This window comes from Xiphophorus couchianus, chromosome 20 (assembly GCF_001444195.1).
Source record: "Xiphophorus couchianus chromosome 20, X_couchianus-1.0, whole genome shotgun sequence".
In the NCBI taxonomy this organism is placed as follows: Eukaryota; Metazoa; Chordata; class Actinopteri; order Cyprinodontiformes; family Poeciliidae; genus Xiphophorus; species Xiphophorus couchianus.
In genome coordinates this window covers 25,161,906-25,175,009 of record NC_040247.1, presented here as the reverse complement: position 1 = coordinate 25,175,009, position 13,104 = coordinate 25,161,906, and the positions used below count along the sequence as shown (strand labels likewise).

The 13,104-nt window shown below is 42.2% G+C and overlaps 1 long non-coding RNA gene across 1 annotated transcript; it reads left to right on the top strand.

The window, feature by feature from the left end:
• The first annotated feature begins 8,161 nt into the window (after positions 1-8,161).
• LOC114136275 (uncharacterized) lies at positions 8,162-11,141 on the top strand. The gene is made up of 3 exons (XR_003593769.1): positions 8,162-9,828; positions 10,708-10,789; positions 10,878-11,141. It is a non-coding gene; the product is annotated as an uncharacterized LOC114136275 (long non-coding RNA).
• Positions 11,142-13,104: the final 1,963 nt, after the last annotated feature.

Below are 13,104 nucleotides of genomic sequence, written 5' to 3'. Positions count from 1 at the left end.
GCTGACTGTTTTGGGTGTTTTTTTGCTCAGGTTAATTTATGGACAGCTGCATTAGGATTGCCTTTAGTTTTTGTTTTTTTTTAGCTTGGATTTGAAGTGATACTTGTCTTCACTTGTTAATGGATAACTTTAGAGATCTTTTTAAAAAATATTATCAATAATGGTAGTAGTGACTATATTTACACACAAATATTCCCCCCTATGGAAAGACATTTTTCGTATTGGAACAAATAGCGCTCCTCCGCCACTAGATGGCAGTAACACTTTTGTGACTCATCTGAAGTCTCCGTAGCTCATCATGACCTAAGGTTGACATTACCCTGGTGTACAGTGTGTGTTAATGTGGTGTGTGTGTGTCCGGTTGTCTTCAGCTGAAGACATCCTAACTGATGTTGGTCCCAGGAGGAAACGGGAGCCTGTGTGTCTCACACTGAGCAGCTGTGTGTCAGGGGTCAAACGGTTCATCCTGACGGGTTACAGAGCAGCACAGTTATCCACCAGGAGTTTCACAACAGACAACAGTCTGTGAAAAAAATAAAAGAAACAGAAAAAAACACGCTTCTTCCTGATTAAACTGTCACATGATCACAACAGAAACTACCCCCCACAACACTTGCCTGGCTTACAACCCCCCCAAAAAATGTGGTAGTAAAGTAGAGCATGCCCCCTCACTACACTCATGCTTCTCTGATTCTAGTTTGTGCTTCTTAAAAGTTGCTTTTGTTGTGCTAAAATATGAAAACAAAAACTTTATGCAACTTGATGTTAATGTTTTCATTCACCTCACAACACGTCTTGCCTACAGGTAACATCTCACTGAAATCCCTCACTTCATTATTTTGTTGATGTAAAACATTATTGACACCCAAGTCATTTTTCCTTAGGGCCAAAACAATGCAGTGTGCTTGTTTGCATTTTAAACAGGATGAGGCTACACAGACGACAGGTTTGTCCAAGGCATGTAGGTTCAGCGGTGTTTGGAATACTCTGGAAGTTTTATTTCAGGCAGTCATCAGATATGATGTCTGGTATGAGACCATCATACGGTCTCATACAGTCTTCAGTCAGAGGCCTCCTCAGATTCATTTCCAGACTGCTACCAGAGGTCCTTTCTGCCCATAGCATCACCTCTTTGAAGATATTGGATGACATATGGGTTATGATTTCCCTTTGGAATAAAGTTTCTTTTACACTACATTTTTAAATGTAGTAGACCCCCCCACCCCCAACTCCCACTGTGGCTATGGTGTGATGGAAAGGTTTGACAGATTTTAAGTACACGTTGTTACCGGTAACCTAGCCATGCCTTCTGGTTAGCTTGTTCGCGTGCCTATTGTCTGCGTATCCATGTGTTTGGGTGGCGTAATACTTACAAGCTCTATGTTGGAAATCTACTAAATTAAAGCGCTGCAGTAAAATAACCCAATGTTAAGAGCGGCGGCCAGGCCAGACGCTTCAACAAAAGCCGCAACCATCATGTAAAAACCAACTGTTGTTTGAGCGGGTGTCCTCCACGCAAATCATAATGCTGTCAGATCACGTGTATGAAAGCTTTTAATAACATGAGGCCCCATTGAGCCCTTCTCACAGGTGAATGAGAGGCTGAATAGACCGCTACGACAGCCCCCTCGAGGCTGGGCGGATCACCTAAGGCTTTTGTTGCATTTGTTGTCATTAGACCTTAGCTGAAGGGCAGGTGGGTTTTGTGCTGATGCACTGCTCATACATGCTTAATGATGCTCAGCATCTGTTTGCACATCTCATATTGAGCTGTCTCCACATAAACAATAAAAAGGAGGGCCATTTTACCCTATTTATGACCCAGGTGGTACGTCCCTGATCCAAGTTCGGCCTCCAGCTGTACGTTTACCAGTTTTTCCACAACTAAAGATTAAAATGTTTGCCCAATCCTCTTTGCAAATTAGCTAGAGCCCACTCAATTAAGTTCTCAGCAACTGTAAACATTCATTTTCAGCTTTTGCCACAGACCCTCAGATTTAGGTCTTGATTTTAGACCATTCTGATGCATGAGTATGTTTTGATCTAAACTTCCCGACATGGCTCAGGCTGTATGTTTCGACTGTTAACTGGCTTGAAGGTTCATCATTTGCCCCGGTCTTTGGTCTTTTGAATCCTCCATCAGTTTTATTTTCAAAATTGCTCTCTCTGTTGACCAGCCTGTTCTCCACTCAAATGTGACCAGCTTATTGTTGTACCCCACTGTGTTTCCACCCAAGTGGTTTGCCCTCTCATTTTGGAGATGACTTTCTATGTCTTGTAAACATTCATGGCTTTCTGGCGCAAGATCGGCTCCAAAACAAGGAGCAAACGCAGCGTTCTGCGAGGAGCATGCCGGGAGTTTGCGGACACACACTCGGCATCGTTTATCTGAGCCAGCATCAGCGGCGATCAGGAGGGGTTGAGGGCTACTCTCTCTTTGTTTTGCTTCTGTTTATGAGCTACGTTTCTCTCCCCGGGGCTCTCCCACTCCACCTCCGTCCGCGCGTTCCTCAGAGCCTGGAAAGAACGACTGGCGTTCTCGCAGACACGCTCGCACACCAACACACAATGGCCCAGACACACACACGCCGAGAGAAACATGAGTGTAAGGGGGATTTAACATGGATCCTTTCAGCTTTCATGCTGAATTGAAACTGTGTATGTGTATCAGAGATCCAGAGGCTGAGGCAGCTGCTCGGGCCGGTCCCCTAAGAAGAGCCTCTGTCCAGCAAGACCACGCCTTGGCCCTCATCCTGCACAGTAAACTATTGTCTTCGGAGCTGCTGCCCCCCATCACCCCCTCCACCATTCTGACGTCACAGTTTGTCCTTCCCCAGAGGGCAACTGTGGCCGCTGTGGTAAAACCGGACCGGCCTTTTCGCCAAAAGTCAGACACACAAACATTAAACCTTGACGTACGCCACTGCACTGTCAAGCTTCACACGGTACGCATAGCGCCGGTACACTCTCACTTCTTTGACCCGTCCTCTTCCACATCAGTCATATTTGAATACTATTTGCCTCCCATTTGCATGGCAGTTGAGGCTTTTCTTGTGTGACTACTGAAATTGACAGCTGACATGCAAAGCAAGCACTTTCTGTGTCACTAAGCTCCACCTGCCTGGGCTTTGCTCACTGCTGAGGTAGACACAGCCACAAAGACTGCCTGCTGGGGTTTTTTTGTTGTTTTTTTTCACTGAACACAGGCTCGGTCGACCACAGGCAAGCTACGCTGAATGAGGTGAGAGACTGTGAGCAGATCATTTGGTATATTTAGTGAAAACTGGCAGCTATGAGAAGAAATCGAACTCGCTTCAGGGGTAGATTCACAGACATGCTGTAAACTGAAACCAAGCACAAACAAAGTGGAGGGGGAAAAAACACATTAAAATTGAGTCACAATGGTAAAGGATGACAAATGTCAAATGGTTAGGCATATAGTGACATTTTTATAGCAAAATCAGGCAACTATGTTGCCTTCAGTTGTTATAAAAAGGCTGTATATATCAAATATTACTTAAAAGAAAGTTGATTTCATAATATGCCGCCTTAAAATTGGGGTTCTGTCTCTTTAAGAAGCTCCTGCTCTTTCCGACACTCTGCCTTGTCATCACAACAATGCTTCTCCAGTGTTTACAAACGTTCTTAGGAGTGTAGGACCAGGTGGTAGTTCATATTTTCACCTCAGGAAACTCGCAGTTCTGGGACTCGACTGGAGACAGCAGATCCCAGAAGGAGATGTGTGGGAATGGGCGGTGCTTGGTGAGAGCAAGCATTTAGGCACGGCCGAATGGTTGGTTCAGGGATTCCTCAAACATGTGTGAAACAATCAAGGCAACAACCCAGGTACGTTTTTGATAAGGGATTAACATCATAACATGACAAAAAAGTCAATTTTACACAATACTATAGTTTGATGACTGCTGTGTCTGTTTCTTATTTTATACTATTATATTCTAAAATGAATCAATTGAAAAACTATATGCCTATCAGTGAGCATCAGAGGTGGATAGAGTAACCAAAACTTGCACCACAACAACATATGCTTACTCAAGTAAAAGCTAAAATCAGCTGAGTAAGAAACCACTCAAATAAGAGTAAAAAAACATTTGGCAAAAGGCAACTAAAAATATCAATCATTTAATATTTTAAAATTACATTATCAAACAGACATGTATAAAGTTACATGGAAATTTTAGTATTGTAAAGATCAAAATGAAAATAATTAAGAACATGATTACAAAATAAAATCAGGCAAAAGAAACTTTTTTCCTGCGTATGGTGAAGTTTTTGGTTAAAACAAGCCAATTCTTCATTCAGTGACGTTACGCACAGTATCCAGAAATTTTACTCAAGTAAAAATTCTTGAGAAATAAGTTACTCAAGTAAAAGTAAAAAGTACAACATTGTACTCCTAAAAGTACATTTCTTTCAAAAAGTTACTCAAGTAAATGTGACTGAATAAATGTAAATAGTTACTACTCAACTCTGCTGGGCAGGAGATACTTTTTAACCTCCGTTTCACAGCAAAAGCGAAACAAAGGTTCACCAAGTAAGTCGAATCATTACTCGACTTGCTTCCCGATGGTGACTTTTGTAAATGGAAATATCAGCGGTGAAGTTCTACATACTAAAAACAACTATTGACTCTAAAAACAAAACAGATCATCTTTGACATCATGTCTGTCTCAGTCTAGACAGACCTTGCTAAAGTACCCAGAAGCCAATCTGCAGGTATATATTTGCGTTTGAATGTTTTGTACGAAGAGGCCCGTGACCCGGCAGATCCTAAACATGCTCCTCGGTGTGGAGTTTGTTCATCAAACGCCCCAGTTGCTCGTTTCTAAAGTGCTGTCGCGAAACCATGGGCTGTGGAGCCTCCAGGCACTAACCTAAGATCTGACAGAAAGAGATAGTCAGGAGGGCTATTTGTGATCTGGGGGGAGGAGAAAGCTGTTGATAAAACACACTTTACTTTAGAGATAAAACCAGAAAGGAGAGTCTCCCCCCCTCTATCCAGCCTCATCACCAACTAGATAAACCAATCACACAGGATCCATCTTTAAAACCTTTTGGTTTCCTCCAAACTTTAGCATTTATGAACCTGCAGAAGGGGAAAGGAAACGGTAAAAACCTTCTCCTTCACCACCTACCACTGTCATTCCTCCGCCATCTCTCTCTTGTTTCCTCTTCTGTGTTATTATCTCTGAGATCATTATCAGGCTGTGCGATGGGGTGGAGGGCGCCCTCCCACATGGCTCTGGTGAATGATTGGTAACAGCAGCACACGGGAGGAGAGAGCAGTCAAGCAAAGACAAGAGGCCCAATAAAGTCCATCTAAATATAGAGAGGCACCAGGGCCTTTTTTCCCTTGTCCTTATAAAGAGCTGCTGGTGATTCCGGGTGGACTTTCCTGTTAGCTCTGCGTTGAGAGCTGATGACTCCCTCTCTTCCCCCCAAGGATTGGGAACTGCATGGAGACACACAGTGTCTTTTTTACAACTAGGCAGAGGGGCTCAGCCAGGTCTCCCTGTGGAAGATGGTAAATCATGCCTGGTGGAACATACTAAAATAGGAGAGGTCTGAGGAGATGTTCATAAAGAAATGATGGGAGAAACGAGTCGGGGAGGGGGGAGGTGGATGTTCCCGTGCAGAAGATTAGAACAAGTGGGTGCAGAAAGAAAAGAAAAAAAAAACTTCAGGCTGAAAATATCTCAGAGGATGGATTTTATATTGCAGTTTAGATCAACACAATCCCCCATGCCTGATCCAAATAATGCCCCAATTTGGCTCTGAGTCATGGCCATGTTTTCTAGAACTGCTCCCAAGACCCAGATCAGAATATGGTGGGAATTTGAGTGCTTTTTATAAGCGGGCTGGTGCAAACGAACCAGAACAAGGGTTTGTTGCAAGGAGGTTTGTCTTCGGGGAAGCAAAAGTGACTACGAGAAAAACCATTAGTCAGTTACTGAAACTGTGACGTTGATGGATAAAATGCATTTCTTAAAAAGAAAAGAAAACAAAAGTAAAATCCAAAAAGTGTGATTTGGGTTTTTAATTCAGCCCATCCGAGTTCATATTTTGTAGAACCATCTTTTGCTGTAGTTATAGCAGAAAGTGTTTTTACACGTCAAAAGACCAAAATGTTTTCCAAATTCGTTTTGAATCGAGCTTCAATAAATCTATTTACCACAAATTCTTATTGGATGTAGGCTTTGGCTCACTAACACATCGGGACGCTTTGATCTAGTTGGGTTGGATATTTCAGGTTTTTGTCCTACTGGAAGGTGAACAGCCACTTTTTTGTAACTTTTTTTCCCCAGGATTGTCCTGCATTTAGCGTCATCCACCTTTTTCCTACCACCTTCTCTAAATGTGTGACATACCTATTATCAGCATCATTTATTGTACTGGTGTTGATATGAATGTTGACTTGAACCTTGCAAGACTGGAAAACTAAAAAGTAGAAATTTGGAATTTAAAATGCAGATTGGTATTTAAGTGTGCCACATTAAAACACTAAATTTACAACAAACAAGTTAACAAGTTTAATATCTTATATGTCCCTAAACGAGGCAGCAACTAATTCTGTTAGTAAATAGGTTAATAAAACCTCTTATTTTTGTACAAACTATTTTAAACTATTCCTTTTCTATCTGTAATGGTGTTTAGTTTGAATTATTTAATGTTATTCAATTTGTTTTCATCATGCTTGCTTTTTGCTCTTTGGAGCCCTCTGGTGGTGTGGGGGTCCCTAAGCAACCGCTTAACTCGCAGCACCCTGGGCCGGCTCTTTTTTTTTCCTCATTAAAACAACCTTTTTCATTTAAACATATTTATTGTCACTGACTTTTACATTTTGCAGATCCCACATATGCTGGACATGTCCTGTTCAAACTTTTACCTTCAGAGGGCCCATAAAAAGCACCGTGTTGCAAAAACCAGCCAACACAGAGACATTATCTGTGGCATGGTGAACACTTCCTTCCTACATCTTGACTCAAGCAGCAGCTTTCCACCGTCTCTCTTAGGTTCACTAACAGTGACGTACTTTTAGTGCTGCACGACAGAAAGAAAAAAAATCTGTAATTGTGCACATTTTTGGCACGGCTGTGACGCTCGCCGCCACATGTGTGAATCAGAGAGGGGATCATTTTCACAGCTGTCCTCGTGTATATCAGCAGTGACAGCGAAGGTTCAGAAGTCAAAGGAGGAGACAAAAGCGTTTGCTCTGTTCCTCCAAATGCCCCCGTTCACCTGTTGCTCCCGCTCCGCCCGCCGCTGCGTTTGACCACACACCAGGACACAAGGTAAAACTACTACTATAGCCAATAAAAACTAAGCTAAAATTAATCAGTATTTAACTAATAAAAACTAGCAAACACACTCTTAAAAACTGATTAAAAGTAACTGAATTAGACAAACGAAAAGTCACAATGAAATGAAACTACACTATCATGAAAAACTGAAAACTATAACCCTGCCATGACACTTTCTGAATAAAGTCGCTTTACAATGTAAAGCGACTTTATTTTATTAAATACATACTATGTATTTTTAGGCTGAAACTGTTAAATAATGAGTATTTTCACAGTACAGACAAATATGTTAACGGTTCTGTCCGGAGGAATGGTCCAGAACGCCTGCAAACTATCATGAGAAGCTTGTGGAAGAAAACTCTAAAAGTTTGACCCAATTCATACATTGTAAAAGATTAAATACTGGCTGACTGTAAATGTTTGAAATTCAAGGAAAGTTACAAACAAAAATACTGTGAAACATTTTCTCGCTACGTTTTCTGACATTTAGGAAATTGAAATAGTTTGGACTATTCTGACCTAAAACAACAGAAAAAATTGTTGGTCTGATTTAACTTTGCACAGTGAGTAAAAAAAAACATTTTTTGTGTAAATTTGTGTTTTCGACTAAGTGGTTCTCTTCCTGTTGCAGTCTGAGAGTAGTCAGAATTTGTGCCAGTGGGTTATAGAAGACGGCTAAACGGGAGCAATGCGTGTGTGTGTGAGGGAGTGTGTCAGTTTGTGGTCATGAAACCCCCGCAGAGAGAGGAAGCTCAGCTGTCAGTGGTCGTCAGGCGCTTGTAGGGGGGGGGCCTCCTCCTCCGCCCCCCGTCTCAGTTTGTGCGCCGCCCCTGCTGCAATTAACCTCAACCCCCTTCGCCCCTCTTTCTCTTTCCTTTCCACCTCTTGCTCTGGTTCCCTGCCCAGCAGCAGCAGCTTGGCCCTGTCTGAGGCAGAGGAGCTCCTCGTCACGGCAGGCGTGTTGGCCGGAGATAAGACGAGATGCCGCGGCACCAGCAACCTTTCAGAGCACGGCGAACGAGTGTCAAGACACTCGGACGCTAAAAGGTCAGCCTGTTTTCGTTCTGTGCGCGGCTCGCTGAATGGCACCGAAGGAACAGGCTCTCGGCGTGTTCTGTGGGGGTGAAGATGTTGCCATGAAAGCGGCTGCCAGGGCAGACGTTTGGGGAGGATGTGAGGCTGGAGGCGTCGGTGACTCCTGCAGCTCTGAGACATGCGGGGGCGTGACGTGTCATTGTTCTGCTCCTGGATGTTGGCTCGTCTGGGGGATCGCGTTACAGAGCCGGAGGCTCGACTTGGTCCAGAAGAAAAAAATAACAAAAAAGATGAATGTAAAAACAAAGTTGATCCCAATTGGGTGTGCACCAGTTGCACAGATTTCTTTAATTTTGGGAGATTGGTGATCAGCCGATACCTGCATGCGAAGCCGATCTTATCCTCCGATCTTATCAACCTTGGTAAAGGTCTAAAATTCAACCACTGTCCTCTTCTGCTCTCCTGTTAGAGAGGTTTGATTGATAGACCGGCCCACCAGGTTATGTCTGCAAGTTTGCAGTTAACACTAGTGACCCCACTGTTGCCAACTCAGTGACTTTCTTGGTATATTTAGCCACCTTTCGGACAATAACAAAACTGGCATTGGGCAAAATAAGACTCAGCAGGTCAGGTTTTGTAAAGATCGACGATCGGCCACAGAACTGCAGTAGGTGCAGTCAAAGTCCTAAAAGTTTGAAGTTGTTGGGGGGTTTTTTTTCCCGGCACCAAATCAAAACATAAATACACACATCTTGGAAAATGACTCAAATTAACTTTTTCACACTTTGTGCGTTACCAGGAATTTCAAAATCCCAACCTCCAGCTCAGAGATATTTGTTTTTATATAAACCCGGCTACGTGTGCACAAGACCTCAATCTGTAGGCTACAACCAGCTCACCTTGCTCTTAAAGCAGAGAGGATCTAAAGTTTACCATTTGCACCTTGACAAAGATGTTCAGACTGACATTCACTGGGAAGACATACAGCGTGGATAGCGTGAAACGTTCAGGAGGTTTGTGATTTAAGTCCATGCGAGCCGGTGAAAGCAGTTAAACCCGCACTGCTGGCTCCAGGGTGTGATAAAGCCAGGAGTATCTCTGGATCAGAGTGAGTTTTAAAGGTTCTGGCAGACATTAAACCGACAGCAGGCCTGCAACTTCTCAACCACCGTTCGACGACCCGGCGGGCCGCTCAAAGAGCCTCCAGGTCCAGCTGGCATTCCGACCGAGGCCGGTGACCATGAGACGAGCCGGAGGAGACGCAGTCTCTCTCAGAGGGAGCCCGAGTGAGGGACGTTAGCCGGTGGGACAGTAAAAGCTGGACAGCTGTAAAAGGGTGGAGGGAGTGAAGGAAGTCAGTTCACTGGCTGAACGGCTCAGGTGGGAGAATCTGTTGACAACCGTCGGTCTCAGGAACCACAAATCCGGCATCCGAGGAACGTCGTGGTGGAAGAAAGCTGTGACGTAAATTGTGGTAAGCCATATGGAGCAGGGGCCTCATAATGATTACGAATGCACTCCAAGGGCCAATTGTGGTAACAATTTATCAATAAAACTATCTATTAAACTGCTAAAATATAAATAAATCAATAAACAGGTGTCTCTTTAACTTCTTAAAGTCAAATAACATTGGAAATTTTTCACATTGTTGTAATTAGGCAAAATAAAGATAAAAAGCGCTTTGATTTAATTAATAAAATAATATTTAAGTACACAACTTTTTCTTTTTTTTAAGGCTCTATTTACGTCTATCTAGAGCTCCGTTGTCAAACTGAAGGTCCAGGGGCCAAGACCGGCCCGTCATAGCTTTTTTATGTGACCCACCAGACTCCAGACAGACACAGACATATCTGCTCAAGAAAGCAGATATGTGTATTATTTTATCAAATCAAAGCAGGTTTTTTCCATATTCTTACCTCCATGTGAAAATGTTATTTAACTTGAGGATGGACTCATCGAAAAAGCTAAAAGCCACCTCAAACTTAAGAACCGTTTTGTGAAACTAAAGAAGTTATTTCAAATTTTGCAGTTTCCAACAGAAATTTCCAATGTGATATTTCAAAGAGCGCTTGGAAAAACACTGCCTGGTGAGAGCATTTGATGTACACTTAGCTAAACTTTACATTAGAATGAAAAACGCAAGTTCATAGCACTTGAATATATTGGCACACCAATCACTTCTGTATGACTTTGACATTGAGGTATATTAATCCCTTTTTGCTAAAAGGGTGTTTTTGTGTTTTATGCCACTATCACTTTTGACCATTATTTTGTAAATTCAGTCTATCTGGCCTTGATCATATCACATCCATCTCCTTCCTCGGGCTTGAAGATTGAGTTGGTTTTTTTTTAGATCTGTCCCTCATGTGCAAAGATTCTCCTGGATCCTGCATTCGGTTCAACGTTTTGCACCAAAGGGACTCACTTCAGAGAAGGTCAAACTGTTGAACTAACTCCCCGTCGTGGTAAAAGATCTGCCTGTCTTTACACATTCAACACTTTGCCTGTTTTCTTTTTAAACAGAAGGCACTCCTCGCTGTGCGTGAAGACACTCATCCCACGGAGACAATAGGTAGATAGACGATAGAAATCTACCTGTTTAAGGCTCCGCAGTGTGGCCAGTTTTTCTCGCTGAGCCCGCCTGATTCTTCCGAACCGACTGAGGGTTTTGGCATCTTTTCATTTAGTCAATCAGGTTTCTGTTCACAGATCTTTTTCCCTCTCTTCATCCTCATCCACATTTTTCAGGAGTGTGGCATTGCTAATAAACTGCTTTTAGCTCGTGTCGCTTTGAGTTCTTGTTCTTCATTGCTCGCAGCTGATATAATTTGTTTTACTTCCTCATGTAGACAATTTTAATCACACTTCTTAAACTTTTTCACGTGTGGTTACAGTACAACACGGGTTGACACTTCAGGAAGGAACTTGTGGATTAGATTAAAACAGGATTATGTTATAAAGCAAGATTCCTATCCTAGATTATCTCACAAGCACCTGTTCTGGCACACCTGCAGATCTACCAAGAAATGGCCGTCGACCGTAGTAACACTGGAGGTGCTGCAGCTTACAGGACAGTTCTTAGCTGTACTCGGTAATATGCCTGCAAAGAAAACATCCTACCAAGTACTTGTGGTCTAATTTCTAGTGCAAATATCTTAGCATGCTTGAAATAAGTCAAAATCAACTTAAAGGTAACTTTTCAACGTGATAGAGGAGCTTAAGTTTTTAGTCAGCAATTTCTTAAAGGGACAGTATTATGTGTTATCCAGGCACACAGTGCCATTTTATTGCACAGTCAAGTAATTATGCTACTTCCAGTTGTTAAAAAATACTTTACACCCGGAAATTGAGAGTTTGCCTCTTTAAGAACTCCTGCTCATTCTGAAAACTTTCCCTTCAGGAAGTCATCCCAACATTGCTCCTATAGTAACCCTTAGCCAGATTTGCAGTGAGAAGTAGTTCAGCAAATGAGCAGTTCCATCAGGTGATTGCTAAACGCTGCGGGCTAGTCTGAGGGGACTGAGTGGGGAAGGCAGGAGACATGGGTGCTCTCTGTGGCTGGAAGCTCAAAACTTGGAAACTGCAGGAGGAGAAGCTTCTTCCTTTTGCACATTTGGATGTTGTGTCCACAGCAAATTAAAGGATTTCTCAAACATGCATGAAAGAATCAAGGCAACACTTGAGGTATGTTTTTGATGAGGGAAAAACATTATATCATGATGTAAAGCTCAAAAAATAACGTTTTTCGTAATACTGCCAGTTGGATATTAATTAAAACGTACTAGTTATAAGTGAAATAATCTGCCAGTGGAACAACACATTTTTTGCCATATCGTAAGTTAAAATGTTTTGCTCTACTTGCAGATTATTTCTCATGTAGCTAGCACTTTTTAATCAATATTTAGGAATTACTGACTTAAAAAAAGCTCCCATTTCTTGCTAAAATGTTGCTTTTAAGTTGGCTTTGTCCTACATCAAGTGTACTAAGACATCTGCTCTAGAAACTAGAACAAAAATACTTGGCAAGATTTTGTGTTTTTGCAGTGTGGCCTTTCTACAAAAAAAATTGCAAGAAGAAATCTTGAAAGAAAGCAAGGAAGATTTTGCTCTGCAAATTGTCACAGCACTGCGAACATGTGGAAGAACATGCTGTGGTCAGACAAAATGACAACAAAACGCTTTACGCCAACACACATGCACAACACTTCACACAGAGCTCCGTCAAAATAACACGATCCAGCCCTGATGTCAAGTATCTTTCTGTGAACAAAATGACACAGTTTTCATTAAACATCGATGTCCATGAGAAGTGATTTTGGTCCTAGTACGTGGGAACCTTAACACTGACGTATCACAAAACTAGCTTATTTGACCTTCATTGTGATATTTTAGCGGTTAACAGTCAAGGAAGGATGTTTTCTTTTCGGTATTGCAGACATAAAGAACCTCAGTAATAACATCTTTTACCCCACATACTCCTAGACATACAAAAAAGTTTTTTCCCCCCTCATGAAATCTGTCGATAGACAGGAATATTTATATCTAATTTTCATTTGTTGCATGAGAACTTTTAAACCCATTGGGAAAAATATAAGACTTAAAAATATCTCTAAAAGTGATCAACTCTACCAACCTTGAATTGTTGGATTAAGACATTTGCGTCTTCTCCTAGAGTTGAGGATCACCTCTCTTGGTATCTCAATGGGAGCTCCCGTCTGTAAAACACAAAGAAAACCAACATCACATGTTT